The following is a 24043-nucleotide window of genomic DNA, read 5'->3' on the forward strand; positions in this document are numbered from 1 at the left end:
TGTTCGTTCCTGGTAGAGCGCTTCTCTCTTTGTATGCAAATTATTATGACCCTGGGGAAGTCTCCCTATGGGCGATGGGGGAAACCAGACGTGGACTCCTTGCCCAGTGTGCTTAGAGGAATGTGGCTGCACCTCACTGACGAGGCCCATAGGAGGCCGAAACGATCGTCTGGGGTTGTCATGTTCCTTGTTCAGAGGAGAATTGCCTGGTATTTCGGGGCTGGACTGACCTTACTTGGCGGGATCAGACTGATATTCTTCAGGAAAGTTTTCTTCTGTGAAAAGCACACTGGTCTAAAAGAGGCTGCTTCCGGGTGGTAAATCGCCATAGAACAAGCCACTGAGCTGTTGTTCGTTCCTGGTAGAGCGCTTCTCTCTTTGTATGCAAATTATTATGACCCTGGGGAAGTCTCCCTATGGGCGATGGGGGAAACCAGACGTGGACTCCTTGCCCAGTGTGCTTAGAGGAATGTGGCTGCACCTCACTGACGAGGCCCATAGGAGGCCGAAACGATCGTCTGGGGTTGTCATGTTCCTTGTTCAGAGGAGAATTGCCTGGTATTTCGGGGCTGGACTGACCTTACTTGGCGGGATCAGACTGATATTCTTCAGGAAAGTTTTCTTCTGTGAAAAGCACACTGGTCTAAAAGAGGCTGCTTCCGGGTGGTAAATCGCCATAGAACAAGCCACTGAGCTGTTGTTCGTTCCTGGTAGAGCGCTTCTCTCTTTGTATGCAAATTATTATGACCCTGGGGAAGTCTCCCTATGGGCGATGGGGGAAACCAGACGTGGACTCCTTGCCCAGTGTGCTTAGAGGAATGTGGCTGCACCTCACTGACGAGGCCCATAGGATGCCGAAACGATCATCTGGGGTTGTCATGTTCCTTGTTCAGAGGAGAATTGCCTGGTATTTCGGGGCTGGACTGACCTTACTTGGCGGGATCAGACTGATATTCTTCAGGAAAGTTTTCTTCTGTGAAAAGCACACTGGTCTAAAAGAGGCTGCTTCCGGGTGGTAAATCGCCATAGAACAAGCCACTAAGCTGTTGTTCGTTCCTGGTAGAGCGCTTCTCTCTTTGTATGCAAATTATTATGACCCTGGGGAAGTCTCCCTATGGGCGATGGGGGAAACCAGACGTGGACTCCTTGCCCAGTGTTCTTAGAGGAATGTGGCTGCACCTCACTGACGAGGCCCATAGGAGGCCGAAACGATCATCTGGGGTTGTCATGTTCCTTGTTCAGAGGAGAATTGCCTGGTATTTCGGGGCTGGACTGACCTTACTTGGTGGGATCAGACTGATATTCTTCAGGAAAGTTTTCTTCTGTGAAAAGCACACTGGTCTAAAAGAGGCTGCTTCCGGGTGGTAAATCGCCATAGAACAAGCCACTGAGCTGTTGTTCGTTCCTGGTAGAGCGCTTCTCTCTTTGTATGCAAATTATTATGACCCTGGGGAAGTCTCCCTATGGGCGATGGGGGAAACCAGACGTGGACTCCTTGCCCAGTGTGCTTAGAGGAATGTGGCTGCACCTCACTGACGAGGCCCATAGGAGGCCGAAACGATCGTCTGGGGTTGTCATGTTCCTTGTTCAGAGGAGAATTGCCTGGTATTTCGGGGCTGGACTGACCTTACTTGGCGGGATCAGACTGATATTCTTCAGGAAAGTTTTCTTCTGTGAAAAGCACACTGGTCTAAAAGAGGCTGCTTCCGGGTGGTAAATCGCCATAGAACAAGCCACTGAGCTGTTGTTCGTTCCTGGTAGAGCGCTTCTCTCTTTGTATGCAAATTATTATGACCCTGGGGAAGTCTCCCTATGGGCGATGGGGGAAACCAGACGTGGACTCCTTGCCCAGTGTGCTTAGAGGAATGTGGCTGCACCTCACTGACGAGGCCCATAGGAGGCCGAAACGATCGTCTGGGGTTGTCATGTTCCTTGTTCAGAGGAGAATTGCCTGGTATTTCGGGGCTGGACTGACCTTACTTGGCGGGATCAGACTGATATTCTTCAGGAAAGTTTTCTTCTGTGAAAAGCACACTGGTCTAAAAGAGGCTGCTTCCGGGTGGTAAATCGCCATAGAACAAGCCACTGAGCTGTTGTTCGTTCCTGGTAGAGCGCTTCTCTCTTTGTATGCAAATTATTATTACCCTGGGGAAGTCTCCCTATGGGCAATGGGGGAAACCAGACGTGGACTCCTTGCCCAGTGTGCTTAGAGGAATGTGGCTGCACCTCACTGACGAGGCCCATAGGAGGCCGAAACGATCGTCTGGGGTTGTCATGTTCCTTGTTCAGAGGAGAATTGCCTGGTATTTCGGGGCTGGACTGACCTTACTTGGCGGGATCAGACTGATATTCTTCAGGAAAGTTTTCTTCTGTGAAAAGCACACTGGTCTAAAAGAGGCTGCTTCCGGGTGGTAAATCGCCATAGAACAAGCCACTGAGCTGTTGTTCGTTCCTGGTAGAGCGCGTCTCTCTTTGTATGCAAATTATTATGACCCTGGGGAAGTCTCCCTATGGGCGATGGGGGAAACCAGACGTAGACTCCTTGCCCAGTGTGCTTAGAGGAATGTGGCTGCACCTCACTGACGAGGCCCATAGGAGGCCGAAACGATCGTCTGGGGTTGTCATGTTCCTTGTTCAGAGGAGAATTGCCTGGTATTTCGGGGCTGGACTGACCTTACTTGGCGGGATCAGACTGATATTCTTCAGGAAAGTTTTCTTCTGTGAAAAGCACACTGGTCTAAAAGAGGCTGCTTCCGGGTGGTAAATCGCCATAGAACAAGCCACTGAGCTGTTGTTCGTTCCTGGTAGAGCGCTTCTCTCTTTGTATGCAAATTATTATGACCCTGGGGAAGTCTCCCTATGGGCGATGGGGGAAACCAGACGTGGACTCCTTGCCCAGTGTGCTTAGAGGAATGTGGCTGCACCTCACTGACGAGGCCCATAGGAGGCCGAAACGATCGTCTGGGGTTGTCATGTTCCTTGTTCAGAGGAGAATTGCCTGGTATTTCGGGGCTGGACTGACCTTACTTGGCGGGATCAGACTGATATTCTTCAGGAAAGTTTTCTTCTGTTAAAAGCACACTGGTCTAAAAGAGGCTGCTTCCGGTGGTAAATCGCCATAGAACAAGCCACTGAGCTGTTGTTCGTTCCTGGTAGAGCGCTTCTCTCTTTGTATGCAAATTATTATGACCCTGGGGAAGTCTCCCTATGGGCGATGGGGGAAACCAGACGTGGACTCCTTGCCCAGTGTGCTTAGAGGAATGTGGCTGCACCTCACTGACGAGGCCCATAGGAGGCCGAAACGATCGTCTGGGGTTGTCATGTTCCTTGTTCAGAGGAGAATTGCCTGGTATTTCGGGGCTGGACTGACCTTACTTGGCGGGATCAGACTGATATTCTTCAGGAAAGTTTTCTTCTGTGAAAAGCACACTGGTCTAAAAGAGGCTGCTTCCGGGTGGTAAATCGCCATAGAACAAGCCACTGAGCTGTTGTTCGTTTCTGGTAGAGCGCTTCTCTCTTTGTATGCAAATTATTATGACCCTGGGGAAGTCTCCCTATGGGCGATGGGGGAAACCAGACGTGGACTCCTTGCCCAGTGTGCTTAGAGGAATGTGGCTGCACCTCACTGACGAGGCCCATAGGAGGCCGAAACGATCGTCTGGGGTTGTCATGTTCCTTGTTCAGAGGAGAATTGCCTGGTATTTCGGGGCTGGACTGACCTTACTTGGCGGGATCAGACTGATATTCTTCAGGAAAGTTTTCTTCTGTGAAAAGCACACTGGTCTAAAAGAGGCTGCTTCCGGGTGGTAAATCGCCATAGAACAAGCCACTGAGCTGTTGTTCGTTCCTGGTAGAGCGCTTCTCTCTTTGTATGCAAATTATTATGACCCTGGGGAAGTCTCCCTATGGGCGATGGGGGAAACCAGACGTGGACTCCTTGCCCAGTGTGCTTAGAGGAATGTGGCTGCACCTCACTGACGAGGCCCATAGGAGGCCGAAACGATCGTCTGGGGTTGTCATGTTCCTTGTTCAGAGGAGAATTGCCTGGTATTTCGGGGCTGGACTGACCTTACTTGGCGGGATCAGACTGATATTCTTCAGGAAAGTTTTCTTCTGTGAAAAGCACACTGGTCTAAAAGAGGCTGCTTCCGGGTGGTAAATCGCCATAGAACAAGCCACTGAGCTGTTGTTCGTTCCTGGTAGAGCGCTTCTCTCTTTGTATGCAAATTATTATGACCCTGGGGAAGTCTCCCTATGGGCGATGGGGGAAACCAGACGTAGACTCCTTGCCCAGTGTGCTTAGAGGAATGTGGCTGCACCTCACTGACGAGGCCCATAGGAGGCCGAAACGATCGTCTGGGGTTGTCATGTTCCTTGTTCAGAGGAGAATTGCCTGGTATTTCGGGGCTGGACTGACCTTACTTGGCGGGATCAGACTGATATTCTTCAGGAAAGTTTTCTTCTGTGAAAAGCACACTGGTCTAAAAGAGGCTGCTTCCAGGTGGTAAATCGCCATAGAACAAGCCACTGAGCTGTTGTTCGTTCCTGGTAGAGCGCTTCTCTCTTTGTATGCAAATTATTATGACCCTGGGGAAGTCTCCCTACGGGCGATGGGGGAAACCAGACGTGGACTCCTTGCCCAGTGTGCTTAGAGGAATGTGGCTGCACCTCACTGACGAGGCCCATAGGAGGCCGAAACGATCGTCTGGGGTTGTCATGTTCCTTGTTCAGAGGAGAATTGCCTGGTATTTCGGGGCTGGACTGACCTTACTTGGCGGGATCAGACTGATATTCTTCAGGAAAGTTTTCTTCTGTGAAAAGCACACTGGTCTAAAAGAGGCTGCTTCCGGGTGGTAAATCGCCATAGAACAAGCCACTGAGCTGTTGTTCGTTCCTGGTAGAGCGCTTCTCTCTTTGTATGCAAATTATTATGACCCTGGGGAAGTCTCCCTATGGGCGATGGGGGAAACCAGACGTGGACTCCTTGCCCAGTGTGCTTAGAGGAATGTGGCTGCACCTCACTGACGAGGCCCATAGGAGGCCGAAACGATCGTCTGGGGTTGTCATGTTCCTTGTTCAGAGGAGAATTGCCTGGTATTTCGGGGCTGGACTGACCTTACTTGGCGGGATCAGACTGATATTCTTCAGGAAAGTTTTTTTCTGTGAAAAGCACACTGGTCTAAAAGAGGCTGCTTCCGGGTGGTAAATCGCCATAGAACAAGCCACTGAGCTGTTGTTCGTTCCTGGTAGAGCGCTTCTCTCTTTGTATGCAAATTATTATGACCCTGGGGAAGTCTCCCTATGGGCGATGGGGGAAACCAGACGTGGACTCCTTGCCCAGTGTGCTTAGAGGAATGTGGCTGCACCTCACTGACGAGGCCCATAGGAGGCCGAAACGATCGTCTGGGGTTGTCATGTTCCTTGTTCAGAGGAGAATTGCCTGGTATTTCGGGGCTGGACTGACCTTACTTGGCGGGATCAGACTGATATTCTTCAGGAAAGTTTTCTTCTGTGAAAAGCACACTGGTCTAAAAGAGGCTGCTTCCGGGTGGTAAATCGCCATAGAACAAGCCACTGAGCTGTTGTTCGTTCCTGGTAGAGCGCTTCTCTCTTTGTATGCAAATTATTATGACCCTGGGGAAGTCTCCCTATGGGCGATGGGGGAAACCAGACGTGGACTCCTTGCCCAGTGTGCTTAGAGGAATGTGGCTGCACCTCACTGACGAGGCCCATAGGAGGCCGAAACGATCGTCTGGGGTTGTCATGTTCCTTGTTCAGAGGAGAATTGCCTGGTATTTCGGGGCTGGACTGACCTTACTTGGCGGGATCAGACTGATATTCTTCAGGAAAGTTTTCTTCTGTGAAAAGCACACTGGTCTAAAAGAGGCTGCTTCTGGTGGTAAATCGCCATAGAACAAGCCACTGAGCTGTTGTTCGTTCCTGGTAGAGCGCTTCTCTCTTTGTATGCAAATTATTATGACCCTGGGGAAGTCTCCCTATGGGCGATGGGGGAAACCAGACGTGGACTCCTTGCCCAGTGTGCTTAGAGGAATGTGGCTGCACCTCACTGACGAGGCCCATAGGAGGCCGAAACGATCGTCTGGGGTTGTCATGTTCCTTGTTCAGAGGAGAATTGCCTGGTATTTTGGGGCTGGACTGACCTTACTTGGCGGGATCAGACTGATATTCTTCAGGAAAGTTTTCTTCTGTGAAAAGCACACTGGTCTAAAAGAGGCTGCTTCCGGGTGGTAAATCGCCATAGAACAAGCCACTGAGCTGTTGTTCGTTCCTGGTAGAGCGCTTCTCTCTTTGTATGCAAATTATTATGACCCTGGGGAAGTCTCCCTATGGGCGATGGGGGAAACCAGACGTGGACTCCTTGCCCAGTGTGCTTAGAGGAATGTGGCTGCACCTCACTGACGAGGCCCATAGGAGGCCGAAACGATCGTCTGGGGTTGTCATGTTCCTTGTTCAGAGGAGAATTGCCTGGTATTTCGGGGCTGGACTGACCTTACTTGGCGGGATCAGACTGATATTCTTCAGGAAAGTTTTCTTCTGTGAAAAGCACACTGGTCTAAAAGAGGCTGCTTCCGGGTGGTAAATCGCCATAGAACAAGCCACTGAGCTGTTGTTCGTTCCTGGTAGAGCGCTTCTCTCTTTGTATGCATTCTACTAGTTTTACCCTGCTATGTTTCTAGTTATGAGGCTGCTGTATCCTCAGAGGGGGTTGTTTTCTTTGTTGAGTCTTCTTCTGATCTTTATAAGGACTTCTTTTTCTTTGTTTTACAATAACCATATTCATTTTCTTTTAAGGATTTTTTTGCTTCCTTACTTACTTTAGAGGTTGCTGTTCCTAAAGTAGAGGGGGATATACCAATTTAGGGCTAGATTATGAGGTCTTTTTATGATAGTGCAGACGGACATGATACGATGTAGCGTATCATGTCTGCCACACATCAATAAATGCCGACCAGCAGTTCTTGTGAACTGCTGGTACAATGCCGCCCGTGTAGATTTGCGGCCAATCGGCCACAAGCAGAGGGTGTCAATCAACCCGATCGTATTCGATTGGGTTGATTTCTGTCCACCGTCTTTAGACCGCAGCTTCTGCTCGCCAGAAACACAAGCCTTCAAGCTCCATACAGAGCTTGATAAATAGGCCCCAATAAGTGGAGTATTGCAAAGAAGCTTTGCTTTCACGAGAGCACGCTTCCATAGGCTCCAATGGGAGCATCGTTCTCATACCGTCAGACATGGCATGAGAACTAGCGTAGTAAATGTAATGTATTTTTTATGTGTTTTGTGACACATAAACAGTTAACCACAGTTCTGAGGACATGCTAACCTGACAATTGTTAACTTGAATTGCGCTCAAACCAGCTATTGCTTGCGCCCAAACGTTTTTGTGATCCACTCGTAATCTGGCCCTAAATATTCTATTTTCTTTTGGAAGATAGTTCTTTCTTTATGGTCCTTTAAATAGTAGGCGATAATCCTTCTTTATGAGGGCTTATTTGCAAGCAAGTTATATTTTCAGTAATATCTTTTGCTGATGTGGCTGTTGCTTATGGTTATAAAGTCTTTCTGGGCAGACCTTTTTATGCCAGTAATATTTTTTTTTAAAAACTTCTTTATATTGTTTTAATGTGCAATGCTTTCCTTTGTGATGTCTTCTTGTCATCATGCAGTATGTCTTTAGCTCTCTAGAAAAACATAACTAGAACCTTAGTCTGTTGACATGATTTTTACTTCCAGACTTTATAACTCTTTCTTTTCAAAAATAATTTTATTTCTGGTTTGGTTTTCTATTATTTATTTATATGGTGTCTTGGGGTTAAGGAGCTTTTCTTTCCTCAGGACTAGAAATTCAAGAATATTTTTAGAGATCAAATTTCCTTCACACAGTATCAGAATTCATCTGGTTTTGTCTGGAAATAATATTTGTGTTGTTTCAGTGTCTTTAACTGAATTTAAGCATTAGTCTCTCTGCTTGCAAGACTGCAAAGCTATTTACCATGCTCTGGAAAATGCTGTCAGGGTCTGTGCCCAGTATTTGTTTCTGGAACATGATCAGCAATTTTAATATCCTCTCCCTCTTCCGAGTCTGTCTTGTAGATTCCGCTCTTGATCTAGAGGCTCTAGTAGGGGGTAAGTTATTCCTTTTTTAGGAAGCTTGGTTTTAGTCTGTTCTAGTTCCTTGGGTTATTATTTTAGTCTCAAGAATATTTAATAGGTTTCAGATCAAGGCCTCCCAAGGGAAGTTTTTTTCTGCCCTATGTTCCTAGCATCCCTGAAAGGCTCAGGTGGATGGAAAGTCAAACTTATTCTTTGTTCCTAGAAGTATTGGTAATTTTCAGTTATATTCCGGTCTAGATACTTTAAACGTTTCTTTAGTTCCTACTGTTAAAATGGAAACTTTTCAGACTTCTGTGAGGTCAGTTTATGTCATCAATTGTTTTTGAGAATGTTTACCTTTATGTTCTTATTTCTAGGAGCATTTATGGTTTCTGAGATTTACTTTACAGTTTGTTGATTTTCCATTTGTTCTGGCTACAGTTCTCAGAATATTCTCAAAGGTTTTGGGTACCCTCTTATCTGTAATCAGTTTTCAGGGTATTGTTGTATTTCTTGGCCAGGATGATATCTTGGTTCAAGCAGTATTTCTTTTCTACAGACTGTTGTTTCTTTAACATCGTTTGGTAAAAATCCTTTTTTGCAAACAGTTGTTTGGTTCCTCAGATAAAGGCTTCTTTTCTGGGGCTTAGACGGTTGAAGCTAGGGTTTTCCTGTTAGAACCTTTAGTCTCTATTTTTCCTTCAGGTGCTTTTTGCATGGCGGTGTCAGGTCTCGTGTTTTTTTCCAAAATCTCGTCTTTATATGAGTCTTCTTTAGCTTTGTATCTTTTGCTATGATATAGGGTTCTAACACTGCTATCTCTGAGGATTAATTTGCTTTTCAGAACAAGTCTGTTTCTGTTAGTGAAAGGAACTATTAGCACTTTATGCTGGGGGCTTCTTTTAAGTCTCTGGGTCTCAGAAGGGCATAAGGAGTTTGGGCTCCTCGGGAACTCCATGCATTATTCAGGGTTGGCCTCTTTTGGGGAGGACTATGTTACATCTGTAGCTTATGTCGATCATCTGGGGGGAACTTGAAGTTCCCTGCTTATAAGTATTTTAAATTCTTTCCTGGGCAGCAATTTATTTCTGCTGTTTTTTTTTTATTTTTATTCTATGACTGAATAACTGGATAGCAGTGTTTTTCAGTCTTCAGCTTTTCTGCCTGGAAGATTGGTCTCTTCTTATGGTTATGTTCTATCAGATTGTAGTTCTTTTTGGGTTGCTCAGATATGTTTCAGATATGTTTCTGATAGCTTCAATCTTGCTTTTCCGAGGTACGGTGTAGGTGTAGGGATTTTTGAACTGTGTTTGTATGTTTTATGGTAGTTCAGTGGCTATATTGGTTAACCAATATTTTTTCTACCTCTGGGGTTTTTCCCAGGTTGGTTGTTAGGATTTTGTAGGAAGAGCTTTGATGTTTTTGGTTTCTCCAACTTATTCCTGCAGTATTTAGTTTACATATCTGGTCCTGACTCCTGATGTCCAGTTTCTTCCCTTGGCTGCTATTTTGCATCCAGATCTTCCATTTAGGTCCCTTTTTTCTATTAGGATTCTAGTTCTCTTGACTTGATGGCTTAGGGATAGAATCAGATATACTCTTTCACCTAGATTTAGAGTTTTGTGTTAGAAGGGGTGCGTTAGCTACGCGGGTTTTTTTTCCCCCCGCACCTTTTAAACAACGCTGGTATTTAAAGTTCTCTGAAGGGCTGCGTTAGGCTCCAAAAAGGGAGCGTAGAGCATAATTTACCGCCACTTCAACTCTAAATACCAGCGTTGCTTATGGATGCGGCCAGCTTCAAAAACGTGCTCGTGCACGATATCCCCATAGGAAACAATGGGGCAGTTTGAGCTTTAAAAAAACCTAACACCTGCAAAAAAGCAGCGTTCAGCTCCTAACGCAGCCCCATTGTTTCCTATGGGGAAACACTTCCTAAGTCTGCACCGACCTAACACCCTAACATGTACCCCGAGTCTAAACACCTTTAACCTTACACTTATTAACCCCTAATCTGCCGCCCCCGCTATCGCTGACCCCTGCATTTTATTATTAACCCCTAATCTGCCGTTCCGTACACCGCCGCAACCTACATTATCCCTATGAACCCCTAATCTGCTGCCCCTAACACCGCCGACCCCTATATTATATTTATTAACCCCTAATCTGCCCCCCCCAACGTCGCCGCTACCTAACTACACTTATTAACCCCTAATCTGCCGACCGGACCTCGCCGCTAATCTAATAAATGTATTAACCCCTAAAGATAAGTCTAACCCTAACACTAACACCCCCCTAAGTTAAATTTAACTATTTAAAGCTATTTAAAGCTAAATACGTACCTGTAAAATAAACCCTAATATAGATACAATATAACGAATAATTATATTGTAGCTATTTTAGCATTTATATTTATTTTACAGGCAACTTTGTTGAGGGTCCGAAGTCTTCATCCTATCCAGCAAGAAGAGGACATCCGGTCCGGTAGACATGTTCATCCAGGCGGCGTCTTCTATCTTCATCCATCCGGCACGGAGCTGGACCATCTTGAAGCAGCGGACGCGGATCCATCCTCTTCTTCCGGCGACTCCCGACGAATGAAGGTTCCTTTAAGTGACGTCATCCAAGATGGCGTCCCTCAAATTCCGATTGGCTGATAGGATTCTATCAGCCAATCTGAATTAAAGTAGGAAAAATCTAATTGGCTGATTGAATCAGCCAATCAGATTCAAGTTCAATCCGATTGGCTGATCCAATCAGCCAATCAGATTGAGCTTGCATTCTATTGGCTGTTCCGATCAGCCAATAGAATGCGAGCTCAATCTGATTGGCTGATCCAATCAGCCAATCGGATTGAACTTGAATCTGATTGGCTGATTCAATCAGATTTTTCCTACCTTAAGCACAGTAGTTAAGAGCTTTATGAAGCGGCGTTAGCCCATAAAGCTCTTAACTCCTGAATTTTTTAAGCGGCTGGAGTCTTGTCGTTAGAGTTCTAACGCTCACTTCAGCCAAGACTCTAAATACCAGCGTTAGAAAGATTCCATTGAAAAGATAGGATACGCAATTGACGTAAGGGGATCTGCGGTATGGAAAAGTCACGGCTGGAAAGTGAGCGTTAGACCCTTTCCTGACTGACTCTAAATACCAGCGGGCGGCCAAAACCAGCGTTAGGACCCCTTAATGCTGGTTTGGACGGCTAACGCAGAACTCTAAATCTAGGCGTTTGTTTTTTAACTATTCATTAATGTTTTTAGTTTCTTTTTTAGGCTTGTTAGTCTATTATGTAAAGGTCTGGAAGGCCTTTATTTTTTGGTTTTCTTTTTCCAGATTTTTTGCTATATTTTTAGGTTAGTCTGGATAAAAGTTTATTCGCCAGTTCTTTAAAAGGTATTTTTTCTATCCTTTTTTGTTATGTACTGCAAAAAGATTGCTAATTTTTCTGACATTCTTGGCTTAGTCCTAGCCTGACCTAGAATTCAGAAAAAGAAAGAAGTCTGTTATTTTAAAAAATTTCCTCCTTGGAAATTTTATATTGGTCTTGAAGAATTTGCAGGTTTCTCCTTTTTTTTTTTTGAAAGAGCTTTATTGAAATGTAATTAAACTTACAAACTTGGCTCTGGTTACAGTATGAGCCTCAAATTTATTTTTCCACAGTAGGAAATTGTACATGAAATATAACAGCATTTAAACAGTGTGATTTACCAGGTCTTGTTCAATACCTTGCTCTTGTTGGGGTTGGGTAATGCCCTGAGCCATGCCCAGTGGAGGATGATTTGGCCACTTTTGGACTATTAAGCGATTATCCGTAGAATCATTGGGCGGGTGAGGCAAAAATGTATGGTATTTCAAACAAACATTTTCTCTAGACAGAATAAGTCCAGGTTCAAGAAGAACCAATACTATCATCAAATGTCCTTTCAAAACTTTTAGTAAATTTACATCCCATAAAAACTGGTTGTTAACAAAATATCTTTACTGGTGGGGGTTGGGGTGGGTAAGAGGGGGTGGGAAACAGGGGGATTGTGGGTTATGGCTTTCTGATGAGTGTGTATGTCCAGTAATCTACTCGTGTAATATATATGTTTATGTAGTAACTAACATTGAGATCTTTAGGTCTGGTTTTAATATTGAAAAACAAAAAGAAGCGGTGCTACGGGATAATATTGTCATGTGTCCTTATATGGAAGAGTCACGGATTGGGGTTAAACCATAGTTTATCAGTTGTTTTTGTGCGTGTTCCATCTCAGCGTCATGTGCTCATGTGTGTCTAGTTTACCTAGTTTGAGAAAGTGGTACTTCTCCATGATAAGCTGGTGTTCCACCTGTTGTTTCCACTTCTGTATGGTAGGCACCTCGGCAGATTTCCATTTTTGGGGTATTAGTGCTTTAGCGCTATTGAGCATAATGTAAAGTAGTGTTTGTTTTATTTCATCTTTTAAAGTTGGGGTATTATGAAACAAAAGTAAGCCCGGGTCCCTGGATAGTTTTGTGTCTAATGTCTTGTTGATATATGTGATGATGTCTTCCCAGAAGGTTCCCAGTTTTTCGCATCCCCACCACACGTGATACATATCAGCTATCTCCCCACAGCCCCTCCAGCAACAGTTGCTGGCATGCTTGTAGATTTTTTGAATTCTCATTGGGGTGAGGTACCATCTCGACATGTATTTAAAGTTTGTTTTTTTGAGTCTTAGCTGACACCGATGCTTTTTTGTGGTTCCGGAATATCCGGAGCCAGTCTTTGTATGCAACGTCTATGTTTAGTTCCCTATGCCACTTATGACAGTAGGATGGGAGCTGTTCTGTGTCAGGTGCCATTAATAATTTATATAGTGTTGAGATAGTATGTCGAGGGTAGTGAGTGGAAGTGCATAGAGTTTCAAAGGAAGTTAACTGCCTCGTCATATTCTGTTTCAGTTTATGTGTATCCAGGTAGTGGGATATTTGCACATGTGAGAACCATGATAGTGGGGTGTCTCCTGTCTTATTTTCCGACCCAATCCGAGGGCCCACCCTACCCTCTGAGATTATGTTTTTAATTATATATTCTTTTAATTGAGGGGAATTCACTGAGTCAATCTTGGTCTGGGGGTAGATGGGGAGTTCCGGGTTTGCTACCAGAGGGGTTAATGGAGTGGGCCGAGTCGTGATATGTGTGCTGGTATTTATTAGTGCATCCCACTGCTGGAAAAGCTCCTCCAGTAATGGAAACCTCAGAATAATGTTTGGTCTGTGCCTCGCTTGCAGCCAGGCCAACCATCCCACATTTTTTACCTGCAATATGTCCCTATCTAATTGAATCCATTGTTTAGAGTTTAAGTTATGGCTCCAGTCTATTATCCATTGTATCAAAGTTGCCATCCTATACTGATTTAAATTCAGGAGTCCCAGACCTCCTTTCTCTCTCGGAATATATAGAGTTTTTCTGGGAACTCTCGGTTTAATCCCATTCCATATAAATTTTTCTATGTTGCCTTGCAGTTGGGTGAGATAATCTTTTGTTAGTGAAATAGGCAGTGTCTGTAAAACATATACAGGGAGTGCAGAATTATTAGGCAAGTTGTATTTTTGAGGATTAATTTTATTATTGAACAACAACCATGTTCTCAATGAACCCAAAAAACTCATTAATATCAAAGCTCAATAGTTTTGGAAGTAGTTTTTAGTTTGTTTTTAGTTACAGCTATTTTAGGGGGATATATGTGTGTGCAGGTGACTATTACTGTGCATAATTATTAGGCAACTTAACAAAAAACAAATATATAGCCATTTCAATTATTTATTTTTACCAGTGAAACCAATATAACATCTCAACATTCACAAATATACATTTCTGACATTCAAAAACAAAACAAAAACAAATCAGTGACCAATATAGCCACCTTTCTTTGCAAGGACACTCAAAAGCCTGCCATCCATGGATCCTGTCAGTGTTTTGATCTGTTCACCATCAACATTGCGTGCAGCAGCAACCACAGCCTCCCAGACACTGTTCAGAGAGGTGTACTGTTTTCCCTCCTTGTAAATCTCACATTTGATGATGGACCACAGGTTCTCAATGGGGTTCAGATCAGGTGAACAAGGAGGCCATGTCATTAGATTTTCTTCTTTTATACCCTTTCTTGCCAGCCACGCTGTGGAGTACTTGGACACGTGTGATGGAGCATTGTCCTGCATGAAAATCATGTTTTTCTTGAAGGATGCAGACTTCTTCCTGTACGACTGCTTGAAGAAGGTGTCTTCCAGAAACTGGCAGTAGGACTGGGAGTTTAGCTTGACTCCATCCTCAACCCGAAAAGGCCCCACAAGCTCATCTTTGATGATACCAGCCCAAACCAGTACTCCACCTCCACCTTGCTGGCGTCTGAGTCGGACTGGAGCTCTCTGCCCTTTACCAATCCAGCCATGAGCCCATCCATCTGGCCCATCAAGACTCACTCTCATTTCATCAGTCCATAAAACCTTAGAAAAATCAGTCTTGAGATATTTCTTGGCCCAGTCTTGACGTTTCAGCTTGTGTGTCTTGTTCAGTGGTGGTCGTCTTTCAGCCTTTCTTACCTTGGCCATGTCTCTGAGTATTGCACACCTTGTGCTTTTGGGCACTCCAGTGATGTTGCAGCTCTGAAATATGGCCAAACTGGTGGCAAGTGGCATCTTGGCAGCTGCACGCTTTACTTTTCTCAGTTCATGGGCAGTTATTTTGCGCCTTGGTTTTTCCACACGCTTCTTGCGACCCTGTTGACTATTTTGAATGAAACGCTTGATTGTTCGATGATCACGCTTCAGAAGCTTTGCAATTTTAAGAGTGCTGCATCCCTCTGCAAGATATCTCACTATTTTTGACTTTTCTGAGCCTGTCAAATCCTTCTTTTGACCCATTTTGCCAAAGGAAAGGAAGTTGCCTAATAATTATGCACACCTGATATAGGGTGTTGATGTCATTAGACCACACCCCTTCTCATTACAGAGATGCACATCACCTAATATGCTTAATTGGTAGTAGGCTTTCGAGCCTATACACCTTGGAGTAAGACAACATGCATAAAGAGGATGATGTGGTCAAAATACTCATTTGCCTAATAATTCTGCACTCCCTGTAGTATGCGAGGGAGAATGTTCATTTTTATAACATCTATCCTTCTTATTCAGTACAGGGTTTTATTTTTCCAGCTGGAGAGGTCATTAGTTATTTCTTTTAGCAGGAGGCAATAATTTGCCGCAAATAAGTTGTGTAGTTTACAGGTAATCAGAATTCCTAGGTATTTTATATGTGTTTGTTGGAATTTGATATGGCATATAGATCTTAACCTATTTAGGGTTTGTGCTGGGACATTTATGTTAAGTAATTCAGACTTAGCCAAGTTTAAGTGAAAATTTGATAGCCTTCCATAGTCATTAGGGATTCACCGATACCGATACTAGTATCGGTATCTGTACCGATACCAAGTATTTGCATGAGTACTTATACTCGTGCAAATGCACCGATACTTAAACCGATACCTCCACTTCCTACCCATATGCTATCTTGTGGCATTTTTTCAAACTGAATGTTCCCATTTCATTTTAAAATGGAGTGGAGACTAAATTAAAAATAGTTTACTACTGTTCTGACAATACAAATTGTTGTTATTTGTATTATTGTAGGAGAGATCACTGTACCTGATTCAGACAAACCCCTGAAGTACTGGGCAGTTAATAAACAGATTTCCAGCTCTGGCAAAAATAGCCCAAAAATATCTTTCGGCCCCATGCAGTAGTGTGGAAAGTGAAAGACTGCTCAACTTAGCGTTGAACCTCCATACACATGTCAGATTGATGTTATATAACAGCCCTACAACCCAATTGCATCACCCCTTTAAATGTAATATTTTATTGTAATATTTTTTATTTATAAACATGTTCAGTGAACTTTGTGACAAATAAAACTGTTTTATTATTTCATAATGTCTTTTGAATTACAGCCCTTTATAATTATAAAGAAGGAATCTTAAATAATTAGTCTGTATTGTGCTTGGTAAACTGTCACATGACATTAAAAAAAAAAAGTATCGGTAATTGGTATCGGCGAGTATTTGAAAACAAATATCGGTACTTGTACTCAGTCATAAAAAAATGGTATTGGTGCAACCCTAATAGTCATGGAATGTTTTTAATAGTACCGGTAGTGACTTGTCGACGTCTGTCAGTGTAAGCAGTATGTCATTGGCATACATCGCCAGTTTATATTCTGTCTCTTTAGTGGATATACCTTTAATATCACTGTTCAATCTAATTTTACATGCTAGTACTTCTATTGAAATAGCAAACAATATTGGGGAAAGGGGGCAGCCCTGTCTTGTGCCATTTTTAATTTTAAAGGGTTCTGAGAGGACCGAATTGGTTTTGACCCTAGCTGTTGGATCTGCGTAAAGTGAGAAGATTTTATCTATGAATTTGTTGCAACATTCATCCCCCGCAGTGTGGCCCTGAAAAAATCCCAGTCCATCCTTTCAAAGGCCTTCTCAGCGTCCGTGGAGACTAGGGCCATTTCTTGTTGTGTATCTTGTGCTAGAGCAATTAGTTGCAGGATTTTGAGGGTATTATCCATCGTCTCCCTGCCTGGGATGAAGCCCACCTGATCGGGAGCTATCAGTTGTGGGAGGAGGGGGTTCAGTCTGCGAGGATTCTGGCAAAGATCTTTACGTCAGTGTTTAGAAGGGAAATTGGTCTGAAGTTTTCGGGAGTGTCTGGGGTCTTACCGGGTTTCGGTAGCACTGTAATGTGGGCTTCAAGCATCGATGTTGGGAAACCTCTCGTGTTTTCAAGGGAGTCAAATAGGCATCCCAGTTTTGTGGGCGAGGATATGAACATACTTTTTGTAGTATTTGGTGCTAAACCCGTCTGGGCCTGGGCTTTTCCCTGTGGGTAGTGATTTAATTGCTGCTTTTATTATTATTATGGCAGATGACTGGGGCATGGTCTGACCACGTTGCCGACTGAATTGATATGCATTTGATAACTGTGAGGCCTATTGAGTCTGTTAGTATATAGTCAATCCTAGAGTATAGTTTATGTGGGTAGGAATAGAATGTGAAGTCCCTAATGATAGGGTGTAGTGTGTGCCATGAATCATGTAGGGCTAGGGATTGGATTTGGTTGTTAATATGTTTGATGTCTTGGTATGCTTGTGGAGCCTCCTGATGTGTCCATTTCTGGGTTAATTGGGACGTTGAAGTCTCCTCCGATGAACAGTGTGCCCTTAGCATTATCTAATATTTTCCCAGAGAGTTTACACATAAACGCATGTTGTTGCTTATTTGGGAAATACATGTTTGCTATTGTGATGGGTCGGCCGTGGAGTAGGCATGTCAGAATAAGTGTCCTCCCTTCTGTGTCTTTTTCTGTGTGCATGACTACTAATGGTACATTTTGTCTGATTAGTATACCCACTCCACTTTTTTTTGCAGGGCCGGATGAAAAATATGCTGTGGGGTATATGTGATGATGCCATTTTGGAGTAAGATTATGTCTCCTTTCTGCTTGTGTAGGTCATTTAATATTATTGACCTTTTTGGGGGTATGTTAAACCCTTTGACGTTGACTGTTATGATATTTATTGGGTGTGACGAGGGTGTCCTGTTCATCTTAGTTTTATGAGTAGTGTGGTATGTGTGATTATACTGTCAGTGATGGAATTATCAAACAGCCTAGGTGGACTACTGAACCTGTTTGTTTCTTTCTCTTGCTCGTGGAAGGTTTTTTTTTTCCCCCTTAGAATTTACACTGAGTATGATGTGGTTGACGTGTAAAGGAGAAGAGGGGGAAGGGATAGTAGTGAGAACAATGAACAATAACAATACAAATTGTATAACAATGCGCTTATCTAAACTATAAGCTAAATGTGAAGTTAACAATTATTATCAATTGCAAAAGATTTAAAACTGTTTGCTGGGCCAGTACCTAGTCGGCACGAAACCTAGTGTAAAGATTGAGGGCAGTGACCCTCACTCCCGGAGGGGCATCCGTTTAAGTATAAATTCTTGATAAGTGGCAGGGTGCTGTATGGTATTTAAGGGGGTGACAGGATTAGCAAATTACGCTGCCTCAGTAACCTGAGCATTTTATATTATTTATATATTTGGTGTGGTTGCTTCCCCATTTCTTTTATGGGGTTTAATAGTGTTTTGTTGCGATTAGGCTATGTGTGGGCTTCTATATCGCTCGGAGCAGTTGTGATGTTGCATTAGCATCCCATTAGGGGTGTGTACATTGTTCTAAGTGGGTTTTTGTATTATTTATTCTAATTTTGAATGTTTTTTTGTAATTATTGTTCATGAATGCAGCCGAATATTGATATATATATATATATATAAACATCACATTACATGGGGAGATACATTTTTACATTGTCAAATACAGTAGTTGAATTACCAGCACTTATATATGATATACTCATCTGCCCTGTGATAGAGGTATCAGTTCTTTGCATATATAAATTCTTTAATGAGTGGAATTTCTTGGAGGAGAAGCTCCTTGCTGAGATGATGCGCTGGATTTGGGGTCTTCTGTGTTTTGGCATACTTGTCTCTGGACTCTCGTTTGCTGGTAATCTGTGGGAGGTGAGACTTGTATCTGTAATATTTCACAGAATGTCGGCAGATCATCCATGCTTCGGAACGTCGCAGATTTATCTCCTTTTGTTGCCGTGAGGCTCACAGGAAACCACCATCTGTACTGTATCTTCTGTGATCTTAGTACTGTGGTCACAAATTGTAGATCTCTGCGCTTTTGTAGCGTGGCAGGACTTATGTCCTTAAAGATTTGTATGGAAATACCCGCATGGGTGATTTGGCTCTTTTGGCGGGCGTGTCTCAACACTTCTTCCTTATCTAAATAATTAAGGAATTTCACTATGATGTCTCTTGGTGGGGCTTTTGCAGGTGGTTTAGATCTCAGTGCTCTATAAGCACGTTCCAGTATTATGTCTGGCGATGTGTTGGTGCATTTAACTGTTCTGAAAAGATCTTGCAAGTATCCTGGGATTGCTGTGGTTTGAATGCTTTCCGGAACACCTCTGATCCGCAAGTTATTTCGGCGCCCCCTATTGTCTAAATCTTCCACTTTTTACATAAGATTATGGATGGTTTCTTCCTGGTTATATGAGAGTTGGGACAGATGTTGAATATCCTGTGTTGCAATATTATGACCTTCTTCTGTGGTTGAAATCTTGTGTTCTACTTTTTTAATGTATTTTTTTATTTCATTAAACATATCACGCATATCAAAAATGGCTGTTTTAATGTTGTCTTTTGTTGCCAATAATTGCAGGTCAGCTTTGGTAATTTCTCCGGATTGGCCATCTGTCTGTGTGTCTGTTGGTTGTGTGATTCTCAGTGCCATTTTGGTTTTAATGTTGTCCTTGTGTGGGGCACTCTCTAAGGATTTCATATATTGGTTGATTTTCTTGGCTCTGGCTGGGGTGTCAGGTCTAGATTTTTTAGCTGGCATAACCAGGTATTTTAGTCCTGACTGAGTTCGAAGTTTATATTTTGAATGCTGAGTGTCTGTTGCTTTTATGTGTTTTCTACTTCTAAGGCAGAGTGGGTGCCACAGTTGCGGTAGTGTGGATAGGTATTGGATGTACCCTGTTATTATTTTATGGGGATTGCTATGCTGATTGTCAGCAGGTAACTTTCTTGTACTTTGTCTTTTTATTTATAGTGGCTATGAAAAGTATTGATAGAAAAGTCCCCACGTGTTGTGGTAATGTGTGTGGGCTTTCAACCCGGTCTTTTAGTTTCAATTTGCAATATGGGAGTTGTCCCAGGTCACAACATGTAATCTACTTCAACTTATTGTTTAAATGCACTTTTGTGCTATTTTTATTTTCATTGTTGCAGAAAATGAGCGGGCACAAAGGAGGAATTATATACATAGGGGCTCCTCATAGGTAAAAAGTTTTCCTTACCCTGTGTCTGTCACTTCGATAGTTCAGTGGAGCCTCCCTTTATATTATTTTTTGCTTCGGACCCAGCGTGGCCTTGCCTCACTATGGATTGACCCCCTGAGGCTCCTGGAGCTGATTTTATGAGCTCCGGTGTTACACCCAGCTTATCGCTATGCCCCGAAGTCTCCAGCGTGGTGTCTGTAGCCTATTTGATGTTTAGGCCGTGGTGCGCCGCTGTCTCCGGGTCCGGTGCTCAATTCTCCCATTTAAAACTGTTGCTCTGTCCCTGCTTATTTCGTTTAAGATGCCCGACCAAGGGTTACGGGCCCAGGAGCTACACTAACTTGCGGCCATTACACTGTGCGGCCAAGCTCCGCCTCTCCTGCAGGTTTCTCCTTTTGAACCTTTGCTTCAGGTGGATATTAACTTCTTTCTGGAATTTTTTTAATTTTTATTTAGCTATTTCTTCTTATAGAAGAATGCCTGCTCTTTTTGTTCCTTTTGCTGGTTCCATGGCATTCTTTTTTTTCTGCTGTTTGATTTATTTAGTTTTCATGGAGGCAGGATAGCCTCCACCCAGATGGCTTTTTGTTCTTTCTTTCAGTCCTTTTCTTGTATTTCTGATTGTTTTATCAGTGGACCAATTTTAGATAGCTATTTGGTCTTCCTTGTAAATATTTTCTACCATTTGTATGTTTTTGCTTCTTCTGAGGCAACCTTTGGTAGGATGTCCTTGTTATTTTATTTTATAAGTGAGAGAGAGAGAGAGAGAGAGAGGTCGGTAGGCACTACTCCAAACCCAGATGATAAAATAAAAAAAAGTATAAAAAAAGGCAGTCAGACATTGCAGATATGGTGAACAGACAGTCTGATGCGTTTTGCATCCCCTAGTGGCGCTTACTCATAGACTACAGTCTATGAGGCCTATTTATCAAGCCATCAACCGCAAATACGCTGGAATTCCGCAGCGTAATTGTGGCGAGCTTGATTCGTCTCATTTATCAAAGCCTACAGACCCAGCAAAAGTTGAAATCTGTGATGTAACATACGATCCGCCGGTCTCAGTCCGACAGAGATCGATGCTTACGTCATTACAGATGTTCCGAATACAAATTCGGCACTATCTGACTACTTTTGCTAGTTATCAAATTTCTAACAGGTATGCTCACCACTATTCCAGCCCAGCGTACCTGCTTTTCAATCCGCCGCCCTGGAGGCCGCGGATGCCATAGGAATCAATGGGAGTCTGAAAGCAGCAAAAGCTTATGTTCGCTGCTGCCCGATACCCCATTGATTCCTATGGGAGAATAAAAGTTATGTTTACACCTAACACCCTAACATAAGCCCCGAGTCTAAACACCCCTAATCTGCTGCCCCCTATATCGCCGCCACCTACATAATGTTATTAACCCCTATCCCGCTGCCGCCTACATCACCACCACCTACATAATGTTATTAACCCCTATTCCGCCGCACCTGGAGCCCACCGCAACTAAATAAATGTATTAACCCCTAAACCCCTGGTCTCCCACATCACTACCACTTACTAAACCTATTAACCCCTAAACCGCCAGCCCCCACATCGCCTTAAACTAAATTAACCTATTAACCCCTAAACCTAACAACCCGCTAACTGTACATTAAATATTAACTCATCCCTTGGGTGTTAACTCCCCTAGAAGTAAGCTATTTTGCACGCGTCGGGTAGCGCTTGTATTACAAGTTGAAGGTAAACAGTTTTAGCTCACATGCTAACCCGACGTGCTTAAAAAGCTGAACTTAGAAAATCGTGTGTGTTAATGTATTCCCCCATAGAAGTCAATGGAGCAAAACAAGTGGAAAAAAACAAACATCCTACTTGCTTGCAAACCCGATTGCATATTCTCAAGTTTGCTAACCCGACAAGAAAATATGAATATTTCACATTCCAATGTTCTTCACATAGAAGAATATGTTCTATTAATTCATAAATACATAAACACACACACACATATATATATATATATATATATATATATATATATATATATATATATATATATATATATACTATATATATATATATATACAAATACGTATTTAGATATGTATGTACAGTATGTCTATGTTTAAGCCCTTTCCCTGTCTTTTTTTTCTAACACCTGAGACCTCATATCTTACAACTTTTTTTGTGCAATTTTTTAAAAAATAATTTTTATGAGATAGTGTGCTTTGTAATGAATTTTTGATGCGTTTTGTGAGACTTTTTTGTTTTGCAAAACAGTTAACCAGAGCTCTGAGGTCGTGCTATCCCGATGATCGTTAACTTCAATTGCAGTCAAGCAATTGCATTTACTTTAAACTTTTAATACGAGTGAAAAACACAACGCACACAAACACTGGCGATAAAAAACTCTTTTCACTTGTGCATAACTGTTAGCGCTCCACTCGTAATCTGGCCCTGTATTTTTTTTGGTTCCAGTATAATTAGATATTCTGGATGATAGCATTTTAATTTTTAAATCACTGGGATTTAATTATTCGAAAAATTCTGTCAGAATATGAAGCAATTTTATCTTTTAAATTTGCAACTTATACAGCTTTCTAACAGGTGTTCTGTAAATTCAGATTTCTTAGGTACCCCCACCCTGTCATTTTCTTTGGCTTCATGTTGTATATCTGTTTTGAAAATATGTTCTTTAATACTCATCTATTCTTTATTGATGGTGACAATTTATACACAGTTTACTCTAGTTATAATAAAACCAGATTTAAAGAAAATCTCTTCTTTCCATAAAATGGCATGGGGAATCTGAGATCAAGTAAGGGAAGAAAAAGGTCACAGAATGTGCATAAAGAGCTAGAAGGGACAAAAAAGGTCTAAAAGCGAGAATATATGCCCGAGAGGCAAGAGAGAATGTGAGAGAATATGGGGGGGGGGGGGAAGGGGGGAATCAGCCAGTAAATAGGCCAGGGGTGGGGGGCGAACATTAAGAATCAGCCAGTAAATGGGCCGGGGGGGGGGGGGAGAATGTGAGAGAACATTAAAAATCAGCCAGTGAATGGGGGGGGGAGTGGCTGAATGTGAAAGAACATGAAAAATCAGTCAGTGAATAAGCCTGAGGGGGAGAGAGAATGTGAGAGTACATTAAAAATCAGCCAGTGAATGGGCAGGGGGCGGGAGAGAATGTAAGAACATAAAAAAACCTGCTAGTAAATGAGCCTCAGCGGAGGGAAAATAGGACAGAACATAAAAAATCAGCCATTGAATGGGGAAAGAGAATGTGGCAGAATATTAAAATTCAGCCAGTGAAAGGGCCTGAGGTGGAGAGAGAATGTTCCAGAATATGAAAATTTAGCCAGTGTATGAGTCTAAGGGAGGAAATAGAATTTGAGAGAACATGAAACATCAGTCAGTGAATGGGCCTGACGGGTGAGACAGAATGTGCGAGTGCATGAACATCAGTCAGTGAATGGGCATGAGGGGCCCCTCAGCAACTGATGTTCTAGCCCCCCCCCCCCATTGCAGCGTCTGCAGGGTCAGGATTTTTTTCCACTGGAATGTACCATCTCCAATAAAAATAAATCAACAGAGATCAGAATGCCACATTATAGAAAGAAAAGTCTTCTTCATATCATGGGTCACACAACCTTCTATTTATCATAACCAATGCATTGATCGACTTGGATGTGTGCTTTGGGTCAGTGTTATGTTGGAATGTTTTGTGCCAAAATATATTGATATTTGGAGCTATTTATTATCCCATTTATCTTGACAAAAGCCCTGCTCTGACCCAGCGTGATGCTACAACCCCCATGCTTAAAAATCTGTATGGTCTTTCTTAGATGATGAGACAGAGAGTGAATGAAGCTGAGGGCAGGCCTGTACTTTGGGTAGGATGAGAGGAGCACCCATCTCGGGTCCCATACTTTGTCATCAGGGGTGAGGGTATGGGAAGGTGCAATATACATCTAGTTTATTAGGTGTTTATGGTATCAGGAGGTGCAATGTATAGTGTTATT

This window comes from Bombina bombina, chromosome 8, assembly GCF_027579735.1.
Source record: "Bombina bombina isolate aBomBom1 chromosome 8, aBomBom1.pri, whole genome shotgun sequence".
Lineage (NCBI taxonomy): Eukaryota > Metazoa > Chordata > Amphibia > Anura > Bombinatoridae > Bombina > Bombina bombina.